General features: G+C 41.6%; 1 protein-coding gene across 2 annotated transcripts in view; it reads left to right on the top strand.

Moving 5' to 3' along the window:
- LOC129727093 (calcineurin-binding protein cabin-1-like) overlaps positions 1-20,739 on the top strand; it is a 667,482-nt gene that overhangs the window by 404,718 nt on the left and 242,025 nt on the right. The window lies entirely within an intron of this gene.

Below are 20,739 nucleotides of genomic sequence, written 5' to 3'. Positions count from 1 at the left end.
AGCGATCTGAATACTCCTCGCACTCATTCGAAACGTTACGATTACGCATGCGTCTGGCGGTATCCCAAAGAGTGTTCCCTCAACAACGCGTTTACAAACCGCCGCCAGTATCCGCGTTTTTTTGCTTTTATCAAGTTCTTCATCTGTCTATCCAGTACCTCGTACTTTCGGAGCAAGTCAATAGTGCCTTGTTCTCGGAAGGCAAAATACTTCGAGGACCTTCGCGCGTACAGGTCTGAGCACTCTTTGTCCCACCACTTGGAAAGAGGGCGCCGTCTAATCGTTACCCCGGGTATCGGTTTCGTCTATGCTTGAGTCGCGGCGTCGATGATCAAGCCACATAGGAACGCGTATTCTTCCTCCGGAGGAAGTTCCATGTGGGACTCGATTCTTTGCGATATTATAGTCTCATAAGACTTCCAATCAATGTTACGTGTGAGGTCATACGCAGCGAACAATGAGAATTAAAATCTCCCAATATCAAAAAAGGCGCGGGCGGCAACTCTGCTATATCAGTTAGATGCCACTGTTCAATCCACGCGAATGGAGGGATATATAACGAAACAAGGCATAGGTCTTTTCCATTCATATTCATTTGAATGACAACGACTTCAATATTCGAGAGCGACGGGAGGTCGGTTCTGAAAAAGGAATAGCACTTTTTGATCCCTATAAGTACCCCTCCACCGTGTGAGTTTCGGTCTCGACGAATTATGTTAAAATCGTGGAAATTGGGTTGGTCATTTGAATTAAGAGAGGTCTCACGGAGCGTAAACGCATCACAATTGTATGTGTTTATCAAATGAGAAAATAGATCGAATTTCGGGATGCTACTTCTGCAATTCCACTGAAATACAGTGATAAAATTCCTAACCTCTTTCGTCGTATTAGTCATCGAAAGATATGATAGCTGAAATGAGGGGCCAAGTTGCCGCTAGTTGCTTCAAAAAGGTTTTCACTGTAGGAAGAAGGGCAAGAAGAATATTTTGTAGGGAATCTGATATGATGAATGTTTTAAATATCCAGTCCACAATATAGACTGTTCCGAAAACTATAAATACATCTTCTTTCTTGAATAAAACAAAAAATACAGGATTTTTCGGGTCATTTTATTCTGAAATATAGATAATAAGTGTTTTCTCTCCAGTTTCTATTCAAGTTGGGATTATTTTTCGTAGGATACGCGAGTTCTCTAACTTTTCTCTTAACACTACTCATAAGCTTTTGCACAGTGTGTTCTCCGACCATTTTTACCACTTTAAGCCAATCTTTTTTAAATTTTTCAACATTGTCCGCTGGTTTGACATATTTCCTCAGCTTTGCCTTGGTCAAAGCCCAAAAAGTTTCAATAGGGCGAATTTCAGGGCAGTTTGGAGGATTCATCTCCTTTGGGACACATGTGATATTATTTGTTTTATACCACCATAGTGCATCCTTAGATTAATGGCAGGAAGCAAGATCGGGCCAAAAGATTGGAGGATTGTTATGCTGCTTAACCATGGGTAACAACCTTTTCTGCAATCACTCTTTCACGTAAATTTTACCATTCATTGTGTCATTCGTAATGAATGGACGAGATATTTTCCCACATTCACAAATGGCCTGCCAAACCATTACCTTCTTGCTGAATTTTTCGGTGTAAATGGCTTTCACTGGTCCAAGGACATCCTTTCCCTTCGGTGATGTATAAAATTGCGGTCCTGGCAGAGTCTTATAATCCACTTTTATGTAGGTTTCGTCATCCATGATAACACACCCCATTTTTTTGGTCAGAAGTTTGTCATAAAGCTTCCGAGCTCTCGGTTTCACAGATTCAGCTTGTTTTGGATTTCGCTTTGGTTGCTTCTGCTTCCGACGGGTCTGCAGGCCCATTCTTCCCTTGGCACGCATAACGTTACTCGCCGAGGTTCCAAGCTTTCTCGCCACATCTCGTACTGATACTGAAGGATGCCGCTTGTAGTATTCCTTAACCTTTTTGTCCATTGTGGGATCAACAGGCCCGGGTTTTCTACCACGTCTTGGGGCATCAGTAATGTGCACTCTTCACAATACTTCCACAATGCGGATTGAACTGCTCCGACACTTATACCTTCTTCTCTGGCTAATTTTCTTATAGAAAGACCACTCACGGTGCCCCATTTGTGCACAATTCGCTTTCTTTGCTCGAGAGAAAGGCCACGCATTTTCAAAATTTTGCACTAAATGTTAGAAAAAATGACAGCATCAAACAATAAACCAACGTTTGGTTGAATACTGCACGTTACTTGAAATGACGGTTGATCGTAAGTGTATTTATAATTATCGGAACGGTCTATATCAGAAAATTTTATGAACCCTGTTTCTTTTTTATCTTCTGATCGAGAAATGGGTGCACGAGGGGTTTTTGGTGCCCTAGGAAGCGGTGGATACTCCTGGTTGGAATTGAAATTAAAACCGGGAGGTACTTGCTTCGGTTTTTCTTCACCGCTTCCTTTTTGTATTGGCTTATTGGTCATTCCGCTAAGGGTTATCTTGCGACCTTTGCAAGAAAGATTAGGAGAGTTGATCATTCTTCTCTTCCTAGATCCTTCTGGTAAGGCATAAGAACACCCTTCGACGGGATCGTCAGATGTACCCTCATCGGTTGGCAAAAAGGAAAAGATGTTTCCTGTCGAGGGTGGCTCAGCCCTCTTAAGCATTTCTGCAAAAAAACGCTTTGATCGTTCCTTGAGGGAACGCTTAATTTTTTCCTCGCGCTGTTTGTACGCGGGACACGCCAAAAGGTCATGCCGAGCTCCCTCGCAGTAAAGACACTTCAGTGTACTCACTGCAAGCGGTCTCAGCATGATTGCCTCCGCATTTGCTGCAGCGTGCCTTGTTGCAGCAGTAGGTGGCTGTATGACCTAACTGCTTGCAGTTTTGGCAAAGCATGACCCGCGGTACGAACAGGCGTACAGGCAGACAAACCCTGTCCAAAGAGATGTAGTTCGGCAGTGCGGATCCGGCGAATGTTACACGGAAGGAATCCGAAGGGAGGAATTTCTTCTTCCCTTCTTCGATGGATACTAAATGCAATTGCTTGACATCCAGTATCTTTACATCTTGAATCAAGGGGTTCTTGAATCAGCCAACCCCGTGACGCAAAATGTCATCGACCGTGAGGCTTCCTTCGGTAACCACACCGTCGATCTTCACGTCCTTGGCAGGGATGTACACGCGGTACTCTCTCGTGAAGAGCTCGTAGCTAGCAATTGCGTTTGCTTGCTTCAAGCTACTTACGAGAACTCGCAGTTTGTTCGGTCCAACCTTTGTAATTTCGGTTACGTCCGAAAACTGTTTTGCCAGGTCTTTGCCGATTTGGATTATATTTAAAGGCTCCTTTATAGGCTAGAAGAAAACTACGAACGGACTTTTCGCGGCATCTGTGTAAGCTTTTACGCGTACTTCCGGTACCCTTGATACAGGGCTAGGTAAAGGGGGTGGTACAGGGGAAGGTAGAGGGGAATTGATGGGGGAGATCTCAATCTCTTCCCCATTTGTTTCCACATCCAGGTATAGTTGCACCTGCATGTCGTCCATTTTTTGCGGGAGCGTTTAGCTCTACCGCACGCAACCAATATATATGATGATGATGATGATGATGGTCCCACCTCATACCCCTACATCGGTTTGAGCTGGTCGATTTATCTAAGTAAGATATTATATAGAGTCATACAATGTAACCAGTTGACAAACAAATAACGGACTGGTTATTAATACAGACATAGTAACCCTTCAAAAGAATACCAATAATTTGAAAATGAAAATACTACGAGAGAGATCCTATGACACTATAATTCCCGATAACGAGCTCTACAGTCCACAGGCAAACCCAAGCCTTTTCAGTTTTTTCTCCGAACCCTTTTTTTAAATCGTAAAAGCAAATAAATTAAGAAAATAAAGGTGACAGCAACCCAAAAAGCAACTTATCAACCCGTTATGCTTTTTGTTTCAATTTCAGGGGTTTTAACCTGATGTACTCAATATCCAGATTGTCTATGTCAGTCTACGCGCGCGTGGCTCAAACATGTGTAGCCGACTCATTTTTTTAAACTCTAATATTAATTATTATATAACTATATTCAAACAAAAATCCATCATCATCAATGAACATAATAACTTGATGTACCCAATAAATTAGAAAAAAAGTTTAAATTTTACAATCTTCGTCATTAATTTACAAAAAATTCTATATAATCTGTCTACAAGACAGACTTTATGTGTGAAATACAAAGCCTTTTAAACTCCGCCATTGTTGCTGAACGTTTTACTTGTCTTGGCATCGAATTGAAAAAGTTTATTCCTTTGTACAACAGAGAGTTCTGTGATCTTCCGAATAAAAAATGTGGTGTTCTAGCATCATCCGCGTTTCTAGTGTTGTACCTATGAAAATCACTTCCTCTATCAATTCGATCACACAAATAGCGAGGCAGCATATTATTCAAAATCTTATATAGAAACACCATTGTCAAAAAATATACTCTTTGCTTCACAGAAAGCCATTGCAATGCGTCCAGCATAAAACTCGAGGAAGTGTATCTATTACATCTTAATATTAATCGCATTACTTTATTTTGTAAGCGCTGCAGTCTCAACATTTGTGTATTGTTTGCAAGAAATATTATGGATGAACAAAAATCTATATGTGGTGAAATGATTGACTTATAAAGACTAATTTTACTACTAACAGTCAATTCATTTTTCAAACGGCACAAAATACCGTATTTTTTCGCCATTTTCTTGATGACATTATCTATGTGAGACTTGAAAGTTAATTTGTCATCAATAATAACTCCAAGATACTTTAATTCATTTACGCGATCAATCGTCTCACCATCAATTACAATGTTTACGTCTGGTCTGGAGTTGGCAGAAGAAATAATCAAGTACTGTGTTTTACTAATATTCAATTTAAGCTGTTTAAACTTTAACCAATTCGCCAGATAATATAAATCTTGATTCAAAAGTGCAACAATATCGTTTGGATTTTTCGCTGCAATGAACAGAACAGTGTCATCGGCAAATAAATTTATATCGCAAAACCGTAAAACTCGCTTCATGTCATTAATATAAATTATGAACAAAATGGGCCCCAAAACACTTCCTTGCGGTACACCAAGTGTATTAGCAATGGAATCCGATTCAAAATCATTAAAACGAGTCTTCTGAGTTCTAGCACACAAATAGCTTTCAAACCATTTATATGCTGTCCCTACGATACCAAAGCGCTCCAATGTTTGCAACAATAAGGGCCTAGAAATTGTTTCAAAAGCGCGTTTCAGATCCAAAAATACAGCAAGAATAGTTTCTTTAGCCTCGATTTTTTCTTTCCATTTTGCTAACACCAGATTCAATGCAGACTCACAAGAGTGCCCCTCTCGATAACCTGATTGCTCTGGAATTAGCAAATCATTACGATTTAAATAATCCATCAGCTGGCCTTTTACAACAAGTTCTAATATTTTCTCTAATGTGTGCAACATGTTGATGGGACGGAACTCTTCGGCTTTATCCGTCCCAGTAATCTTGGGGATAGGAACCACAAGTGATTCCTTCCAAACTTTAGGCACGTGCCCTGTTTGCAGTGATTCATTAATAAGGTCCAGCAGATCGTGTCCAATGACATGAAAGCAATCTTGTATTACTTTTGCGTTGACATTGTCGATACCAGCCGATCTCTCCAAAGAAAAACAAATATCTTTCAACTCTGCAAAAGTAATAGGATGAAAACCATCAAAGCTACAGTTATTATTGATCGGCTGTATTATCTCGTCCGGCTCATTGACCAAATCAATGCTATGATTTATCGATTGAACACTGTTAACGAAATAATTGTTAAATTTATTTACTATTACTCGCGCCGATTGTTCTTCTAAGCCATTAAAAGTTATGAATTGGGGGCTACAATCTTTACTTTTCATTAGCTTCTTCAAAATTTTCCATAACTGTTTGCTGTTATTTTGATGTTGATCAATCTTTCGCTGTATATATTCACACCGAGCCTTTTTCAAGGCACGTGAATACATGTTACGCGCCGCGGTGTACCTATACCAATCATCGTTACTGTTACTTCTGTAAAACTGCTTGTACCTTTTATTTTTTTTTCGTTTTAAACGCAGAAGATCTAAAGTGTACCAGCTGTTTGCATTATGCAAGTTTACATGTTTTTCTAAAACTAAACTATTGGTACATTCTTTCAGCGTGTTGGTAAGAACAGCTGCTTTATTGTCCAAATCACCAGTTACTGGTTGAAAATCCAAGCTTCTCGAAACAAGTTGAGACACTGCTTGTTTCGAATATCTGTTCCAGCACTTTATCTTTACTTTATCATCACGGTTTTGGTCATTCTCAATAAAAACAAAAATTGTCTCATGATCTGTAATTTTGTAATCGGCCTCTGTAAAGGAATGAACATTATCAAAATTTGAAAACACGTGATCTATTAATGTACGAGATTGTCTGGAAATTCTTGTATATTGACAAACAGTTTGTCGCAAATTAAAAAAATCTGCTAATTGCTTTAATTGCTTCGAATTTGGTTCATTAAGCCAATTAATATTAAAGTCACCAGCGATAACGTTTAATTTATTTAAATCTACAAAACTCTCCCACCAGTTATCTAAAATTTCCAAAAAACGCTGGTCACTTGAACTGGGGAAATGGTATACAATTCCGAAATTTCCCATCGTCATGCCTCTTTCAACTGATATACCCAGGAACCAATTGTTTTCAACACATTCGTTTAACCGAGTGTTGAATTTAACAGATTCCTTGGCGTAAATAGCAACCCCTTAAGTATGTCTGGAGTGTGAAAGGCAAAAAGCAACTTTGTAACCCGGTATGTTATATTGATCGAATGCATCAGCTTCTACTATATGAGTTTCAGCCAGCAATACTAACATCGGACGTTTTGTTTCCACAAAATGCCGCAATGCGGCATAATTTGTAGATAAACCAGCAATATTTAGATAAACTATCTCTCGCTTCCTCTCACATTGCATTTGCTTCAGCTGCTATTTACTTAACAACATGTTGCTTTTTCTTTTTTCAAACAGTCTCCGATATACCGGACACTGCGTGCTAAATGCTGGATGTTTTACGTCCAAGTTCAAATGAAATTCTTTCTTAGATTTTAAACAATTTACGCAGTTAAAATCAGTCGATGAGCATTCCGATGTCTTATGTAGTCCGCTACACTTGGAGCATGTTTCAGGATTAACACACTCTGTGCTTTTATGACCAAATTCTCCACATTTAAAGCAACGTAAAACATTGACGGCCTCTTGAATCGAACACCTATCCCACCCAATGTTTACTTTACCAGCAGTCATCAAGTGGTTAAAAGTGTCCTTATCAACTTCAATAATAGTGTTATACTTATTATATTTGAAGCTTGAATTTACAAATTGAGCAATAACTTTGACTTCATTGATACCGAGGTCTTAATTTTGACTTTTTAACAAGTCAATAAAGACTTCGGGGGAATATTGATCACTCATTCCCACAATTTTCAACTTAGGCTTAGCGGTTGTAGGAATAACAGCATTATATTTTTCACCTAAATTGCTTTCAATGTCCTTTTTCACGACTTCAATGTTATCCCCTGTTGCACACTCAGCAATTATCGAACCTGCTTTCCCGTTTCTAAAGTTTCTAATTTTGTGTATTTTAGGATCTTAATTATTTTTCAAAAAAATTCTAGTATCTTCACTAGATTGAGAAGACTCGACTGGTTTAATCACAATGACCGGCCGAGTCTTACGGTTTTCCACTCGCTTCAATTTATTTGCATTCCCACTTGACCCCGCTAAAACGTTCGCGTATGTCAAAGCATTTTCAGAAACAAAAACCTCGTCATTTTGCTTAGCTACGTCTTCAATTGGTTCGTCCCGCTTATTCGAAATTATTTTTTTCTTGTTGGGAATAAAGTCCGACTCAGAGTGAATCGTTCTCTCAGTTCTAGACCTCTTTCTACTCATTGCAGCATGTTTATCCCGATCATTGTTACCAATAACATTTATTTTAAAATCATCCAGCTTTCTGGCAACATTGGCTTCAATGCTTGCCATACTCTCACGAAGAGAGTTGCTGATCGATTTTAAAATACTATCGATACCGTTAGCAATCGCGCTGTTTATCTGGGTTTCGATTTCGCTTTGAGTATCTGTAAGCGACTGAGACAAAGAAGACAATACACTCTTGATCTCCGTCAGCTCACTACTCACAGCATCATCTTGACCCTCATCCCGCCGTCTTCTTGGGCCGATAAACATGAAGCACATTTGAAAACAATATTTTCATTATCGTTTGCGGGAATCAAATAATTGTTGTAAAATGTTAAAACAATTTTTCAAAATAAGGTGTATTAGATAAGAAAAAACACAACCATATTGAAAAAAAATAAATAAAGAAAAAAAAACAAATGTTAATATTTCACCAGACTTTTTGTATTTTTGCCTACGTGCCCATCTGGCTGATAGTTGGAATAATCCAGTAGGTGGCTTGGGAGGAATCGCAATTAGTCTCCTCCAGCTGAACCAGAACTAGGGGCTAACCAGCGGTTGGTGGTGCGAGGAATTTCCTATGGCAGCGTCTGTACACAATGTACACTCCCGTACCCCGCTAGAAGTTAGCCGGCGCATGGCGGCGCGGGGAATTTGCAACGACTACTGAATTGCTTTCTTGTCACAGTCACAGTGTCGGTACCGAAAGCACCAGTAGGACGCGTACAGTCTGAACACAGTGCATAAAGTCTTCTGTGCCGCAAGGGGTACCAGCGGGATTTGCTCTGGCTGCTGGACGTACGTCTATTGTCTATCAGCAACGAAACCGAAACACAGTCGAAAAACACAAGCGTACTGTATGCACACCAAACAGTATTGTTTGTTCGAGCGAGCAAAAATAACGGACCTGTTTCCGAATGCTTATTTTCGCAAAGATAGCAGGGAAGCGAATGGCATATTTGGGGATTATTATTGCTTTTTGTATTTTTGCCTACGTGCCCATCTGGCTGATGGTTGGAATAATCCAGTAGGTGGCTTGGGAGGAATCGCAATTAGTCTCCTCCAGCTGAACCAGAACTAGGGGCTAACCAGCGGTTGGTGGTGCGAGGAATTTCCTATGGCAGCGTCTGTACACAATGTACACTCCCGTTCCCCGCTAGAAGTTAGCCGGCGCATGGCGGCGCGGGGAATTTGCAACGACTACTGAATTGCTTTCTTGTCACAGTCACAGTGTCGGTACCGAAAACACCAGTAGGACGCGTACAGTCTGAACACAGTGCATAAAGTCTTCTGTGCCGCAAGGGGTACCAGCGGGATTTGCTCTGGCTGCTGGACGTACATCTATTGTCTATCAGCAACGAAACCGAAAAACACAGTCGAAAAACACAAGCGTACTGTATGCACACCAAACAGTATTGTTTGTTCGAGCGAACAAAAATAACGGACCTGTTTCCGAATGCTTATTTTCGCAAAGATAGCAGGGAAGCGAATGGCATATTTGGGGATTATTATTGCGGAATTAATCCCAACGGTTGGCAATCTCCTACATATTATTATTTTCGTTTATACGAAATAGTCCGGCTATGCCAGCTTCGATGCGGTCGAAAAAAACGGCAGTCGCAATAGATCCAGAGGAATCACATCCCGGGCAAGCATGTCAGATCTGCCGAGAAGACGATACCGATGAAATGGTACTGTGCGATAATTGTTCAAAGTGGCACCACTTTCAATGTGTTGGAGACACACAAGCGATCGAGGAGTTGCGCTAAATGCGAGAACGCAAACGGCATCCAGAAAACAAGTTCATCTGCTGGTGTGCAGCTTCAACAAAGTGGCGGTATTGTGCAGCAATTAAAAGAAGCGAATGTGCAGCACCAATCTAGAGCACCGTCTATCGCATCGACAAATTCGTCACAAGCGCTCGCTAAGCTAGAGGCTTTGAGAGATCTCGAACGACGGGAAGCAGCGAGCGGCTCAGTTAGAAGCGCTGCAGTAAATCGAACTGAGAATTGGGTGACCGCTGCTAATGAAATGCGAAAGGCAACAACAAAATCGGTTCCTAATTTGAAAACTAGTCAATTCAGGAATGAGACAAAAGAGCGTCAGCAAGATCAATCAACGCCGTGTGCTAGTGATCGATCGTCGTTTCAGCAAGACGTTGAATTAAATTCTGCGCTTTCAAACGCAGGTTCAAATTCGGCGTTTTTGGAATTAGGTTCAAGATATTCATACTCGGGTATTTGGCATTCACACCCTGCCACGATTTCAGAAAATAATCGGATCGTCTCAAATGAGCACGTTTCTCATGCATTTTCGCGCGATTCACGAGTTCCGCCGCAAAATATTCCTCTTTGGTCAACCATGAGGGTCAACGGCAGACACGAACAGGAGCGGGAAGATCAGATTCCAATCACTCGAAACCAGTTAGCTGCCAGGCAGGCGATTTTAAAAGATCCCCAACATTTTCCGGAAATCCCGAAGAATGGCCACTATTTCTCTCCACCTTCAATAGTACTACGACTATGTGCGGAGCTGCGTAGCCACAAGGTTACAGAGTCCGCTTTGTCAAGCGGATGGTCGTGGGTTCGAATTATAGTAGAACCAAGCCTTCCGATGTTGGAATAATCCAGTAGGTGGCTTGGCAGGAATCGCAATCAGTCTCCTCCAGCTGAACCAGCACTAGGGGCTAACCAGCGGTTGGTGGTGCGAGGAATTTCCTATGGCATTGTCTGTACACAATGTACACTCCCGTACCCTCGCGTAGGAGCGGGAAGATCAGATTCCAATCACTCGAAAGCAGTTACAGGGTTGTTACAGTCGGCGCGGATTTTGCGTTTTTTGCGGATTTTGCGTTTCTCGCGGATTTGGCACGTTTTTACTACTCCATGGCGCGGATTTTGCGGAAAGCCTTTCCACCTTGCTTTCAGCAACCTAGAATATAGAATATTGAAGGATTTCGCACCAATTCGACTGAGTAGTTGGCAACACCCTCTCATTTCAATTCAATGAAACTTTGTGGGTGCAAGGCAATTAAGCAATTTTGCATACTCGCTTCATTTTGTTTTTTTTTTTTTCAAAATATTATGCGGACTAGCATTTGAAAAAGACTGATTTTTTTCGATTTATCTACTGAACAAGGGAAAATTTTCAAGGGATGACTTTTGGGAAGTTGTCAGAAATTTCATTTGAAATTATTGAAGAAAATTACTTTAGAAACAAAAAGTGATTTAAAAAAAGGTCATATCTGATTTTAAAAAATCCAATCACAATTGATTCTTAGATAAACAATTAAGGTGCCGCCACTCAGACGCCAATACACCACTGCAATAGTTTCTAAGACATAGTTGATCGTATAAAGCATGGTAGGCTTCGAACTATTCCGTCTTGACGGATTAGTTCAGAGTCTCTATGTTATAGCTTTTGACAGTACAATCTCATGCTATACATTTATATCGCATACTTTTAAGCCTCATAAGCTCATAGTTTTCGTGCTTCGTATGGCAGCACCTCGCCGATTTTGAAAACATGGTTTTGAGAAAAATGCGTTCAAAGTTTCAATATGCTATAAATCTTTAGAATCGCAATAATAAAGCCCCTAATAATTTTTCTACCTTCAGTCAGCTATCCCTGGGCCGTAAAGTTGTCCTTCCTGGGCTTTATTCTCCTTTTCTTTTTTTTGTTTTCTGATGTTAGGCTGCGCTTAGCCTCGTTCGCGATATCAGACATGTGATGCTTAGCGACTTTGACTAGGTAGGCGTTCAATCCCACGCAAAACTCAAACTTGTCACTCATATCCAAGTACTTTTGAATATAACTCACAGTTAAAAAGTATAGAAAAACTCAAACAAAGAACGTACACAACGAGAACGGCTGATCGACGTAACAAACGGAAATTGTGAGTAAATACGTGCTGTAGAGACGCTATAACGATCCAAACATGATGCCGCGACCTCTATACTTCAAATTTGAAACGCGATAACGATCAAAGGTAACTTCTGCTAGTTAACAAAACCTCGAAAAACGAGCATCGCCAAAATAATCGAAAAATGTGATTTAGATCAGTACTTGGGCGATGTAGATTTCGCAGTCGCCGCATCCCCAACACCGTATCACTAAGAGGGTGATGTACTCAGGAATCGCAAAATTCTTCGACCCTCTAGGATTGATCTCTCAGTAATTGTTTTGGCGAAACTCCTGGCTCAACGACTGTGGCAACTTAAGATCGGATGGGACGATTCGGTCGATGTCTTTGCTAGCACACATCGTCATTCCAAGATGCGTCACCTTTGAAGGAGCCATTGCCCACGAGCTGCATGATTTTTTTGACGCCTCCACCGTGGCATATGGAACTTGCATCTACCTGCGTAGCCTGTTTGCCGACGGTTCAACCAAGCTGCGTCTACTTACCAGTAAGTCAAAGGTGGCTCCTTTGGAGGATCTTTCAATCCCTCGCAAGGAGTTATGCGCCGCGCGGCTATTGACCCGGTTGTTAGTGAAAGTAATACCCGCCTTGGATATGGAACTCCGAGAGATTGTGCTTTGGTGTGTCCTGGTTTGGATCAAAAAGCCGCTCAACCAACTCCAGTTGTATGTCCGGAATCGAATCGCCATTATCCAACAGCACACTAGTGGATGCCGCTGGGAATACGTTCGATCGCAGCAGAACTACCAGAGGGTTTGAAAGACAACAACCTTTGGTGGAACGGCCCTGAGTTTCTCCAGCAAGTGGAATACGACACCGATATACCCGAAGAAATTCCCGAACTTCCCGAATTGAAAGAACCAGTTGTAATTGCAGCTGTGAATGTTGTACCATTTCCGTTTTTCTCCAGATACAGTAGCTTCCGTAAGATCCAACGTGTTATGAGCTACGTCCTGCGATTCATTGCCAAATGTCGAATCAAGACTTTGACTAGGTTGGCGTTCAATCCCACGCAAAACTCAAACTTGTCACTGATATTCAAGTACTTTTGAATATAACTCACAGTTGAAAAGTATAGAAAAACTCAAACAAAGAACGTACACAACGAGAACGGCTGATCGACGTAACAAACGGAAATTGTGAGTAAACACGTGCTGTAGAGACGCTATAACGATCCAAACTTGATGCCGCGACCTCTATACTTCAAATTTGAAACGCGATAACGATCAAAGGTAACTTCTGCTAGTTAACAAAACCTCGAAAAACGAGCATCGCCAAAATAATCGAAAAATGTGATTTTGGAGCATAAAAGTTGTTCGATAAAAATTGATTTAAACGAATTTTGAGTTTAGATCAGTACTTGGGCGATGTAGATTTTGATTCTATGATGGTTTTAGCATGATTCAAGCCAATATCAAAAAATGACAAGAAAAAAAAATTTTGGTAGATATTACCCCTTAAAAAATATTTTTAAAATAGACAGAAACAATGGGAACTTGAGCTGATAAAAAATGTGGATAAAACTGCAAAATATACAAAAACTGGATGATTTTGTGATTCAATTGTTTAACTCGAGAAAAACTTGAAGAATCTAGTTTGAATTGAAACATTGGCATCTCTGGTAACATTTTTTAGAATTTTGTATGGAGCTTACTTATAAAAATGTTTTGAACTGTTATTTTTAGCAAAATTTTATATGAATTGCATTATTAACTACTGATTGAATGTTCCCGGCAATGTACTGGATTAACGAGTTAGATTTTAAAGTATGCGTCAAACCTTTTAGTCCACATTTTTTAAATCTCGTCATTCAATTCTCTCTTCAAACATCAATTTTATATCTTACTGGTGCGTTACTCGTTATAATCATACTTCTCTAAAAGAAGGAAAGGAGAGAAAAAATCAGTGATACGAACATTTTGCATTTATAAATATGGTTGTTAAACAATTTTTTTCAGCATTATTCCTAACATTGGCGCAGTAAGGGTTTTGACTTACGATGAACTTTAGTTTCTAAAGTTCATGTTCAAAAGTTGTTGACGAATGACAAAATTCAAATGTCCTGCGTTTCAGACTTAACACAAATAAGCTATACATTAGCGTGGGATAAAAAATTAAAGTCAGCTACAAGGTTCAGTTTCCATACGAATTTTATGGAATAATCCTCTTTTCTAAACTTATTCTCTAGAAATGTCCAGTTTGCTCTTATGAATACAACGATGAATGATATTTGTAGGAAAAACTCTTCGGAGGACTGTAAGGCGCTACGATAATTGTAGGAACCATGCTTCAATAATTTTTAATAGTTTTTTTCGGCTCGGATTTAGTTCTCACGGCGCGGATCTTCAACCCCGTGGCGTGGATTTTGCGGATTCAAAATTAAGATTTCTGTAACAACCCTGCAGTTAGCTGCCAGGCAGGCGATTTTAAAAGACCTCCCAACATTTTTTGGAAATCCCGAAGAATGGCCACTATTTCTCTCCATCTTTAATAGTACTACGACTATGTGCGGATTCACCAATGATGAAAACATCGTGCGGCTTCAGCGTAGCTTGAGGGCAGAGCATACAAAGCTGTCAGGAGCAGGCTACTGCACGCATCTTATGTCAACGGAATTATGGCGACGCTGAAGATGCTGTTTGGCCAGCCGGAAATAATTGTCAACTCTATGATAGCGAAGATGAATTTGCTTCCTCCTTTAAGAGAGAATAAACTGCAAACTCTTGTCGATTTCGCCATCAGCGCTGGAAACTTTTGCGCAACAGTTGATGCGTGTGGGGTTGAAGAATAATCTTATAATGTTACCTTTCTTCATCAACTAGTTAGTAAGCTACCGCCATCATTGAAATTAAATTGGGCCCAATATAAATTATCGCTTCCCATGGTTAATCTACAGTCTTTCAGCTGTTGGCTGTATTCGTTGGCAGAAGCTGCGAGCTCTGTCTGTGTTTAGCCTGTAAAGGAAATTGTAAGTCACTCTCTAAATTTAAACGTTTTTTAGAGTTTTCACGCGAATCACGCTGGGCTACTGTTCGCGATTTGGTCCTTTGTCGCAGATGTCTGCGCCGACACAAGGGAGGATGCCAAACTAAGGCTCGCGGAAAGAATGGTTGCGAATTGAAGCATCACGAATTGCTTCACAACGACCAGAAAAATACATCATCGCTTACTGATGCCCGCTCGAATGACAACAATCATTCACTGCCTACTCAACACAATGCACACAATCCGCCCACGCCAAACTTGCATGTGCATGGATGCAATGTTCACCAGGTTTCTTCCAATCAAGTTTTGTTCCGTTACATACCGATTGTGCTACATGGAAAGCACAGTTCAATCCATACATTTGCCTTTCTGGATAATGGCTCTGAGCTCACACTTCTTGATAAAGCTCTGGCTGATGAGCTGCAACTTGAAGGAGAAAAGGCACCATTATGTTTACATTGGACAGGTGGAGCGAAACGCCGAGAAGAAGATTCGAAGAAGATTATGCTAGAGGTGGCTGCGAAACGCAACCCATCCAAAAGGTATAGTCTGCATGGAGTACGTACTGTCGATGAACTGCTATTACCAGTGCAAAACATTAAATGTAGAAGAGCTTATTGTCCGTTACCCACACCTTAAAGATCTTCCTATCGCTTCTTACCAAAATATACGACCGAGAATTCTCATTGGAATGAAGGACCAACACCTCAGCCTGGTTCGAAAAGGTCGTGAAGGAGCCATGCATCAACCGATCGCAGTTAAAACTCGACTCGGATGGACAGTGTGTGGTGTGAGGAAATCCAGATAACGCTGCCAACCTTGCACATTCGGTTTTTCATGTTTGTGCTTGTAATTCACCAACGGACGGAGACTTGCATAAAACCGTAAGGCAATACTTCGCAATCGAAAGCTTGGGGGTTGCACAGCCGAAAAGGATCATTCTGTCCTCCGAGGAAGAACGAGCTCAATCTCTGCCGCCTTCTTTGGCGCTACGACAACGTTCGCCTGCCGGACAGTCGTCCCATGGCTCTTAGACGACTACAATGCCTGAAAAAGCGAATGAATACAGACCAGGAACTTTCCAAAGCCCTAAACCAAAAAGTCAATGATTTAATCGTGAAGGGATATGCAAGAAACCTATCCGAGGAAGAGCTGAAAGAGACCTTTTGTCGGGTGTGGTATTTACCGATTTTTCCTAACGTCAACAAACCTGGAAAAATCCGAATGGTGTGGGACGCTGCTGCTGCTTCTCATGGAGTTACACTTAACTCATTCCTTTTGAAAGGTCCAGATCAACTTTGTGACTTGTTTTTGATACTGATTCCATTTCGTGAAGGTCGAATTGCTTCAACCGGAGACGTGCGATAGATGTTTTTGCAGGTGCTGATGCGTGCCGAGGACCAACAGTGCCAGCGCTTTTTGTGGTTCGATGAAGACGGCACAGTAGCCGTGTACATTTTGCAGGTGATGTCCTTCGGAGCATGCTGTTCCTCCTGCAGTGCTCAGTTCGTTAAAAACGTAAATGCTGAACACTTTAGAGATAAATATCCAGCTGCTGTCGAAGCGATTCAAAAACGCCACTACGTCGATGATATGTTGGTGAGCGTTTCGACGGAGCAGGAGGCAATTCAGCTCGCACAGCAAGTTAAGCAAGTACATGCGGCCGGTGGATTTGAGATCCGTAACTGGATCAGCAACTCGAGACATGTTATGAGTGCACTACAAACAGAACAAACAGTAGGAAAAAGCCTCGATCTATCGCCAGAACTAGCCACCGAAAAAGTGCCTGGAATGTGGTGGTGCACAAACGAAGATACCTTCACCTACAAAATAGGATGGAATCGCTCTGGCCGAGCATTGCTAAAAGGACAACAATGTCCAACAAAAAGAGACATGCTGCGGATTTTAATGTCCATGTTTGACCCACTTGGAGTCATCGCTCAGTTTTTAATGTATGTCAAAATTTTGCTGCAAGACGTATATTTTCCGGTATCGATTGGGATGAACAAATCGATGACGTACTTTTCTCAAAATGTAAAACATGGATTCAAATTCTTCCACAAGTTGAAAATATCAGTATCCCTCGCTGCTATCAAGAGCAAACAAACCCTTTGTATGACACTGCTTTCGTTGACGCGGGCGAGAATGGAATCGCTGCCGCATGCTATTTGCGTTTCGTAAAGGTGACGACGCATGGTGCCGCTTAGTAGCCGCAAAATAAAGGTTGCTCCATTGAAATTTGTGTCCATCCCCAGACTGGAACTCCACGCAGCACTGGTGGGAGCAAGGTTATCTCAATCGGTATTTGAAACCATTACAATCCGCATTTCTGCTCGTGTGTATTGGTCGGATTCGCCAGATGTATTATATTATATGATCACCAGCGATATTCGCAATATGTTGCCTACCGTGTCAGCAAAATTTTTGACACAACGGAGATGAATGAATGGCGATACGTTCCCAGCAACCTGCTCTGGATGACGCCACAAAGTGGAAACGGCTTCCACATTTAACCCCATAAGCAAGATGGTTCAATGGCCCCGAATTTCTCAAGCATTCGGAAAAACATTGGCCATTGAATGTGTTGAAAAATATGCACAATGCAAAGTCAGAACTTCGGCCGAGCGTGAATTCTCATTTCGTCACACCGGAGCAAGCTGTTCGAATGAGAATAAACACTGTTTAGTTAGCAGCAAAGTATTATGCAGCTTCAAAGCTGTAAGATTTTATTCCAATTAGGCTGTCAAGTTTTAGTTTTATTCTAACCTACTTACATTCAGTGTTTTTTCTTCTTACTCCTCCTACTCACTCAAACTTCCTTTTTTAGCTATTCTCCTACTATCCCGATACTTCTAACTAAGCATTTAATTTATAATATCTCTTCACCTGTTAACTTTAGAACAAAATTTAATTAAATTCGTGGCAATTTTACATCATAAGCACTTACAAGTCTTCTCCCACGTTTCGCTTCTGATCGCGTACCACACAATCAATCAGTTAGAGCTGTCAGTCGATCCCGATCTATTTGTCCGAGAGCACGGACTGCTTTTCTGTCATAGAACAATCGCGCGCCGCTATGGGCTCAGTTCTGAAGTATTGCGAACATTCCCCCGCCCGTGTAGTCCTGCGATCTTGGACTTCCAACAAGGCTAGCTTCACGGTAGGTCGCCACATTAATCCCTCCCTCACTTGGTTCAATGCTCGCCTAACTTGTCCATCTACTCCTTTTACTACTTCCACGACTCGTCCTCTAATCCAGCCATTCCTTCTACTGTCGTCTATCACCACCACCAAATCGCCAGGTTCTAAAGGCTTCACTGGATGAAACCACTTTGTTTGTCTGGTTATAGTAGGGACGTATTCTTTGATCCATCGCTTCCAAAACTGATCAACTAAGTATTGAGCCAGCTTCCAGCTATTTCTAAGCGCCGCTCCCTCATATCTGAATTGTTGTGCTGGTTGTTTATTTCCATCAGGGCCATAGAGCAAAAAGTGGTTTGGGTTTAACGCTTCCTGTTGTTCCGTTTCCAGCGGGATGTACGTTAAGGGCCTACTGTTCACCATTGATTCAGCCTCCAGAGCAATGGTTTCTAGTACCTCGTCACTGGGATGGTGAGGGTGATCAGCTATCGTTTTCATTGCTGTCTTTACGGATCGTACCAGGCGCTCCCATGATCCACCCATGTGGGGTGCCGATGGTGGGTTGAACAACTAAGCAGTCCGAGCGTTGGTGAAGGTGACCGCACATTCTCCATTTATTTCTCTCATTTGCTCTTTCAAAATATTACTTGCCCCAATAAAATTTGTCCCATTGTCGGATATGAACGATTGTGGGGAACCTCTAGGCGCTACAAATCTGCGAATAGTGAGAATACATGACTGTTTTGATAGGTCATGCGCCACCTCTAGATGTACAGCCCTTATTATCAGACATGTGAACAGAACTATCCACCGTTTTGCCAGACTACGCCCCTGCTTTACTAGAATCGGTCCAAAATAGTATTCCTGTGTGTGTAAATGGCTTAATAGACGGTGTAAGCCTTTCCACCGGTAAAGGTGCCATCATCGGTTGTATTGGAACAGCCTTGTAGACGCGACAATGTTGACAACTCTGTGATACTTGTTTTACCACACGCCGTAGAGAAGAAATCTGAAACCTTTGCCTTATCTCGTTACCTACGGTTTCGTTGTTTCCGTGAAGGAACCGATGGTGGTAGCTATCAACTAGTAAAAATACCACATAATGTCCCTTTGGTAGTATAACGGGGTGAGCCATTTGGAAGGGATTATCTTCTGTGTTCACTGCTCTGCTGTTCATCCTCATTACCATGTAATCGTCCAAGAATGGAGAAAGCTTATATAACTGACTGGATTTTGCCAAATATCTTGAGTTTTCGGTTTTGTTAATTATGATGGGCTATAGTATTTTACGTTCCTCTCCATAAATTTCTTCTTGTACTATTATCCACAATAAGTTCTCCGCCTGAAATAGTTCCTCACTTGTGAGTGGTCCAAACACTGCCTCTTTTAAGAACTGCAATTTCGAGGGCACGTATCTCCATTCATCGATATTCGTTAGGGTTAATATCTCGCCTACCCGGAATGACACATACTGATGATATCGGCGACTATCTGACCGGAGCCAAGAAAGAACAGTCGATGAATCCGACCACAAGAAACGCTGATGTACAGGGAATGTTATAATAGAACAAACCATATCTAATAAGCGTCTGCCTATCATAGCCGCCTGTAGTTCCATACGAGGAATTGAGAGTGGTTTCAATGGAGCTACTTTTGTCTTTGCGGCCACCAAAGTACAGCGCACAGAACCCCCATTATTTATCCGCAAGTAAATGACACACGCACTTGCATTTTCACTTCCGTCCACATACATGTGAATTTGTACATTTCCAAGCTGTTCTCCTTTTGCACCCTTGAAGAAACATCGGGGAACTTGTACTAGATTCAACTGCAATACCATCCGACTCCATCGACGCCATTCAATAAGTAGTTTGTCGGTAATGCACTCGTCCCAATTGGTACCAGATCTCCAAACGTTTTGCATCAAAATTTTCCCGTTTATAATGAAATGAGCTACAAATCCTAAAGGATCGAACAGAGAGATGATTGTTCTCAACACCTGGCATTCCGTTGGCACGAGCCCGCTCTCCACGAGTTTTCGGATGTCCGTGTGACTTTCGATATCGAAAGTAAATACATCTTGCGACGGCTGCCATATCAGTCCGAGTACTCTTTCTACATGCTTAGGTTTCTCCAAATTCATCGGTTTATTCTGTGATTCATTGCTTTCTCCCAGACATTCCAACACTTTTCGTGAGTTGGATGAGAAATTTCGAATTTCAAATCCAGCCTGCTGGTGGGCGAACTGCACCTCGCGTACTAATTGCACCGCTTCCTCCTCCGTATCAACACTGTCTAGAAAATCGTCAACGTAATGCACCTTGATGATTGCTTCTGACGCTTTTGGGTATGTATCTTTCCATGCTCGAGCGTTTTCATTTTTGATGTATTGCGCAGAGCGTGGTGAGCATGTCGCTCCAAACGTGGCAACGTCCATCACATAGATGCGAGGTGTATCCGTTGGTGAGTCCCGCCACAGAAAACGCTGAAATTGTTTGTCTTGATCCCGTATGCGAATCTGGTGAAACATTTCACGTATATCTCCACACACTGCAACGTTTCGCATTCGGAAGCGCATCAAGATAGCTGAAAGAGCTGTTAGAATGTCGGGTCCCTTAAGTAGCATATCGTTAAAGGAAACTCCGCTCGCTCGAGCTGCCGCATCCCAAA

This window comes from Wyeomyia smithii, chromosome 3 (assembly GCF_029784165.1).
Source record: "Wyeomyia smithii strain HCP4-BCI-WySm-NY-G18 chromosome 3, ASM2978416v1, whole genome shotgun sequence".
Taxonomy (NCBI): Eukaryota; Metazoa; Arthropoda; class Insecta; order Diptera; family Culicidae; genus Wyeomyia; species Wyeomyia smithii.
Note: the sequence above shows the minus strand (reverse complement) of the source record. Positions and strands in the feature narration are given on the sequence as shown.